The sequence below is a fragment of the Protobothrops mucrosquamatus genome, unplaced genomic scaffold (genome assembly GCF_001527695.2).
Source record: "Protobothrops mucrosquamatus isolate PMUCROS unplaced genomic scaffold, P.Mucros_1.0 scaffold_154, whole genome shotgun sequence".
NCBI classification, from domain to species: domain Eukaryota; kingdom Metazoa; phylum Chordata; class Lepidosauria; order Squamata; family Viperidae; genus Protobothrops; species Protobothrops mucrosquamatus.
In genome coordinates, this window is record NW_015386230.1 from 1,754,218 (window position 1) to 1,760,217 (window position 6,000).

A 6,000-nucleotide genomic window follows, 5' to 3' on the forward strand; every position below is an offset into this window, starting at 1 on the left:
AACGTGGACAAAAGATTTAGATAAAAATTAAAATATGTTTTAAAAGAATATTTTTCTATTATTAATTATGGGAACAGAGATGAAGTAACACCAAACAACATGCTTTAAAATTATTTTTAAGAAATAGGAGTGAAATGATCATAGCCCTAAGAAAGGGATAAGGTCAAGATGTTTAGTGAGTACTTTTAGAGAGGTAGCTCAGTTGCAGCCTTTATCAGCAATTAATTTTACTAGAGGAGCTGGGTGACCAAGTTCCTTTGGTAATATACCAAAACATGATATAAGCTTTCTCCACCTCATACACTTATGGCAGGATCAGATGCATGAAAGGCTACAGATAATTATTTATTTGTCACAAACCAACAGGCAAGCACCAGAGCTACTATCTTAACTGACCATCTTAACATAAGGTCCAACCAGGTACAACTGGAATTTGAAATGCATTGTATTTGGAAGACATTGCACTGGAGAAGGCTGCATTTATAAATTCTCAGGTTTTCAAGGTTAACTCCTTGGGGTGAAATAAAAAGCCAAAATTATAGTGACTACATATATTAAACAAATAGCATGTCTTACGTAATATTCCTTGCTCTTTAAATGAATGCCAAGCCTGTTTACCTTTGATGTTGCTGTTGGCTTGCACCCATCCATCCAAAGTGTTGTAACTGCATTCTTGAAACATGTTGTGCAGGACTGCAGCCAAGGTTTTTAAAAAAATCTACCCACCCAACCAAGCAACTTAGATTTCTTAACTACGTAATAGCAAGCCAATTTCTTATGATTTTTGCCCAAGTTGCAAGTATCTGAATTTGATCTCATGACCATGGGGATGCTGCAACGGTCATAAGTGTGAAAAAATGTCATAAGTCACTTTTTACAGTGCTGTTGTAACACTGAATGGTCACTAAACAAACTGTTGTAAGTCAAAGACTACTTGTACAAAGAAAATGATGATGGTATCTATGTATTATTCTGTAAGAAAGAAAGTATTCTGCATCATAATTATCGAGCAGCTAATGTTCCATAATAAGCCAATTGCTACTTTGTGGGAGACAACTAGTTATTTTTCATGTCTAGATTATCTACTTTTCTCTTGAATACTTTTTAAAAATGTTTTGCATTATTACGACATCTGAGAGAGAGAGAGAGAGAGAGGGAGGGAGGGAGGGAAAGAGGGAGAGAGAGAGATCATTTCAGGAAAGAGGAATATCCCTCTTCTTAAAGTACCATAACAGTGATGGATATTAAAAACGCTCACCTTTGCATTCTTTCTTATGGCAAACACTTACCTGAGATGGATGGATATTAGAAATTCAGAGGAACCTTCCCTGTCTCCTCCCCAGGGTATTACTGAAGCAATTAACAACAAAAGGGAAACAAAAGAAGATCAGAGGAAAAGAAGCAGCCTAGCAAATTGTGGAGTAAAAAGTACATAAATATAAAAAATGTAACTAATGTTTTATATTTCTTTAAATACATAAATATGCAGATGAAAGGAGGCACATGGTTTGCCAGATGTCCATTCTTGCTATTAGCCTCTATCCTAATTATATGTTGCCTGATCTGCTGCTTTTATACTGGTGACAATGATTTAGGATGTAGGGCAAGCAGAAAAAACAAAGTAAGGTCACCTTCTTGGGTTTTTTGACTGCCTGTGACTTCACCAGGCCCAGCAATAAAAATGCTCAAGCAAACTAGTGGAAGAACATCTTTGGCACAGAAGGTTGTCTCCCCCCCCACACACACATATGATGAGTAAGATTTCTTTTTCCTTGCAAGAGACTCAAAGCATCAAAATTATGGCCAAGTGAATGTTGTTCTTCACATTAGGTTAATGTTGGAAAGTACAAATACATACAAATTACAGCATTGGAAAGAGTTTTGTTAGATCATCCAGTCAAATCCTAGGTTGAAAGAGGGAAAGCACACCAACTGATGATGGATAACACTATACATGAAAAGAAGCAAAGAGCAAGATATTTTCCCCTCCCTTAAAATATTAGGAACCAAATATAGCAATGGTGGCTATTCTAATACCAATCCCATTGAATCACACATTCACAACATGACTATTAATATACCCATTTGGAGCTTCCACTCATTCTGTTCAACTCAATCCAGACAAATTTCTGTCCTATGTATGGTTTGTTTAGAGATGTTTAGACGGTCCTTAAATTCCATCTCTGCTGATCAGTTGTTTATTTTACTTACTTTGTACAGCATGTATATACAACACTGGCTTCTCTAGGCTCAGGAGAGAAGACAATCTTTTAGAGATAGAAAAGCACTTCTATAACTTGCCATTTCTACCCCCCCCCCATCCCTTAAGAGAAATCTGGAGCTGATCTGTGATAATTTCTACTGCTGCTGGCCTCCAAATGTTTTGTGTTCCTTCCAGCAAGGAAAGTAATACAGTCAATAATGCAATCTCTCATTTATAGGTCACATGGTATGTACCCATCTAGTGATTAGCACATATAAAGAAACTACAAAACTGAGTATATATCAAACTAAAATTCAGCTTGAAATATAAGATTGTGCCCCTGGTGTGCAGAAGTTGATCAAATCAGCACTTAAAATGTATGTCTATATCAGCAATGCATCAGACTTGTGAGGTAGGCCAGTCAGGATGTATGCCTAGATGAACTATTTCTACTTTATTGTAAGGTTACATTAACAGAATTTTGCAAGTCTAAAAGTATATTTCTTCCTCCCCCACTTCCCTGCCAGTCATCTTTCAGTCCAAGAAAGTAGGGAGTGTCATTAATCCATTAATCATTAATGGATTAATCATTAATGGATTAATCCATTAATCAGTGGAACAACTTGCCTCCAGAACTTATGCATGCTCCAACACTGGAAGTTTTTAAGAAGAGATTGGACAACCATTTGTCTGAAATGGTATTATAGAGTTTCCTACCTGAGCAGGGGGTTGGACTAGAAGATCCCTTCCAGCTCTGTTATCCTGTTATTCTGTCTCTTCTAAAACATTTGCCATTTCCACATTTCTTCTGGAGGCTAAGCCATCCGTTTTCCTGGGCATGGCTCTTCCCCATTTCCCAAGGTCATTCCTATATGGCATTATAGGGACAAAGGCCTCCATTTTATCTGAGATTAAGACATCTGTTTGAGAGGTGCTTAATTGGTTGCATGAGACATACTAGTTCTGTCCTACAACCTGTCCTGATGCTCACCCCACTCACTTTATTTAGTGGTAGGTCTTTCCAAATAAACTGGCATTTATAGAAGCTTTTTTGCCTTTTTCCCCTCAACCTATGACCACAACTTTTTGTGGCAAAGCAAAGCAGTTGTTAACCAAGTCATGCCAATTTGATGATCTTTTTGCCATGGTTGTTAAGTGAATCACTGCAGTTCTTAAGTGAATCATAGTCATTAAATGAATTCAGCTTCCTCCATTGATTTTGCTGTCACAAATACATGCCAGTTGCCAAGCGTCTGAATTTTGGTCATGTGAGCAGGAGGTGTGGCAACGGTTGTACTGTAAGTGTAAGGACCACCTACAAGTCACTTTTCCCAGTGCTGTTGCAACTTCAAATGGTTGCTAAATAAACAGTTGTAAGTTGAGGACTACTTATATACTGACTTCCTACCAAGTCACTCTTAATAACACTTCCAAAGAAACCTAGGATTCTCAGGAGTTAAAACAAACAGATCCTGTTTGGACTAAATGGGCTGACAAGTGTTTGAATTAGAAACTACCGGTACATCAGAAATCCTCTAGATATCGCATATTTATAGTTGTGTTTCTTTAATCACTCAAGTAGTGGCAAATTTGCCTGTCCTTTATTTAGTTTTTATGGGAAAAAAACACTAGAAATTAGAACAATCTTCAATGTATGATTTGATTTGATGATTTATATGCACATTATCTTTGCTTCTTATATTTTTGCAGGCAGTTTTATCTGTTTTCAAATTGTCTTCTGTTCCCTGTTTTGTAAAAGTGTATTATTTTTACTTTTTAGAGGCAATGTCAAGTATATTAAGATTTATATCTCCATTATCAATTGTAATTATTTTATAGATTTAGAAGGGTATTGCAGAGTAAATAGTGAAGGCTTACCAATCTCAGAAAAATGAATTAATCATGAAAACTAGACAGTTTCCTCTGAATGAGAATTGTAAATTGGGCATTTGCTGAGGTAACATCAAGTTAGATGGATGGCCTTTCTCTTCAGTGTCACTCTTGACAGTTACTTTGTAAGCTGTTGTCAAATAGTGATATTAATTTTTCACAACTGATTATTTTTAGGCCATTTTATATTCCCAGGCAGTAGCCAATCAACGCCATGTTCAATTAATATAAACTAACAATGAATTGTGTTTTGTTATCTAAAGCCAAAAAAATGCTGGTAGTGCTCTCTCCATTACCTTAAAACTCCTGAGGGGAAAGCAATATAGACATTTGAGTGTTCTGCAAGAGATAAAACAGTGCATTTTAAAAGGGGCAGTGAACTCTGTGGAGGCATGGCAGCCAAGCAGGCTTAGATTAATGTTATTTTTTTTTACTCTCATAATATGTGATAGGCACCCATCGCCTCCAGCAGGAAAGAACAGGAAAAGGCAAATGCTTCAGAAATGTAACACAGCATACAACATTCTGATTGGAGGCAGAGAAAATGAAAGGGTAATTTCAATAGATTTATGCAGGAGGATAAATTCTTCAGCCAGTTTTAGCAAATGTCTGCAGCAAAAATTCTGCCAGCAGCCTAAGTGCCATGTGATGTCCTTTGTATCAGTGTTTTTCAACCTTGGCAATGTTAGATAGATGGACTTCAACTCCCAGAATTCGCTAGCTAGCATGCGGCACTGCCATATTGTCTCAAAAAGGACACACTGCTGACCATTGCAGGGATGAACATAATAGCCTCTCACAAATAAAAGTCAAATAAATAAACACTATTCTAAGCCTGCATGATGTTTCTTTTTTTTAAAAAAAAAATATTGCATATCAACCTGATTCCTATCTCCTTAAATGCACAACTTCACAGAGGAATCCAAAGAAGGTACCGATGGATATGGAGTGAGGGAGAACATGTAAAGTAATAAATGGATTTTATTTTCTTGTGCTTATCCAACAGTATTTATTAACCAGATGTAATTTATTAGACATTATGGAACAACTTGAATGAAAATAGAGCATAGCTGCTTCTTTTCCCTCCTTGCAAATAGTAGAGATTAATTCTGTCTGATCCTGGCCTTCCTCCAAATTTCTTGTTTAAGAATAGTCTTCAGCAGCGTGACATATGTACATTACTGAACAAATCAAACTCCATCATCTGGGCTCAGTCTATGTGAGAATCCAGTGCACTCATTAATCCAAACTATTTGGGGCTGATCAGCTTATTAGTGCCTTATCAAAGGAGACTTCATTTTAAAAAATGATTAATAAAAAAACAATAAAAAAAATAGTTTTAGCAGGGAAATTAGTGGCTACAGGTAGTCTTTGACAATCTGTTTAATGACCATTTGAAGTTATAATGGCACTGAAAAAGTGACTTATGACTGTTTTTCACACTGATGACCATTGCTATTCCTCATGGTCACATGATCAAAATTCATGACCCCTTTCATGAAATTCATGAACCGTCATAAATATGAATCAATTGCCAAGCATCTGGATTTTTATCACAGTGATATCGGAAGTCTGTTATGTCACATGATGTCTTAAAAATTACATTGCTTAATGACACAGTTGCTGGTCACACTTGTAGTCATTAAGTGAGAATTTGCCTATACTCTTTTAAAACCTTTTTCACAAATACTATTATCAAGCTAAGTAGCCTGTATTTTATTTCCATCTTTGATTTTGATTCCTTGTTGCATAAATTTACATTTGTCTTTTTTAAAATTTCATTCTGTTATTTGCAGTGCCCCCTGTTACTGAGCAGTTCACCAGCATTTTTCAATTATAACCCATACATTCAGGTAGATGATTATTACCTTAGGATGCAACTTGCTTGTATTGGACATTTACGTTTA